Source organism: Oryzias melastigma, linkage group LG8, assembly GCF_002922805.2.
Source record: "Oryzias melastigma strain HK-1 linkage group LG8, ASM292280v2, whole genome shotgun sequence".
Lineage (NCBI taxonomy): Eukaryota > Metazoa > Chordata > Actinopteri > Beloniformes > Adrianichthyidae > Oryzias > Oryzias melastigma.
In genome coordinates this window covers 7,497,643-7,498,255 of record NC_050519.1, presented here as the reverse complement: position 1 = coordinate 7,498,255, position 613 = coordinate 7,497,643, and the positions used below count along the sequence as shown (strand labels likewise).

The following is a 613-nucleotide window of genomic DNA, read 5'->3' as shown; positions in this document are numbered from 1 at the left end:
ATGACTAATCAACTAATAAAATACTCGATGTCTAAATTAATATTCGATTGGTCGTTATATATATATACCAGTAGTAAAGTTGAAAGTTATGATGACATTATGCTAGCTTTTTGGACTAATTTGGCATTTATTAAGGAATTTTAGATTATTTTGGAGTAATATTTCAGCTACATAAAAGCTATTTTGGCTAATTTGGGATTTTTTTGTTTCTTGGGCTAATTTGTAGTTTAGCTTATATTTCAGTTGGGTGATAGCTATTTTGGCTAATTTAGGCTTTTTTGTTTTTTTAGGCTGTTTTGGAGTCTAGCTAATATTTCAGCTACATGCTAGTTGTTTTTGCTAACTTAGGCTTTTTTCCGTTTTTTGGCTAATTGGGCATTTAACTAATATTTTAGCTAGCTATCAGCTTCAGTATTTTTAGCTTTCAATTTCGGCATCTTCAGCTATCAGCATTGGCATCATAAGCAGCCATATTAACCTTACAGCATTCACACTAGCATTATTGCAGGTAAAGCTTTATATCTAGTTTTTAGTTAGTTCAAAGCTAACGATGGTTAAGGTAAATGTTTTACATCCAGTTTGCGCATGATCCGATTAGTCGACTAATTGGAAT

General features: G+C 31.5%; 1 protein-coding gene across 3 annotated transcripts in view; it reads left to right on the top strand.

The window, feature by feature from the left end:
* nudt1 (nudix (nucleoside diphosphate linked moiety X)-type motif 1) overlaps positions 1–613 on the top strand; it is a 6,622-nt gene that overhangs the window by 3,536 nt on the left and 2,473 nt on the right. The gene's annotated exons all lie outside the window — the stretch shown is intronic.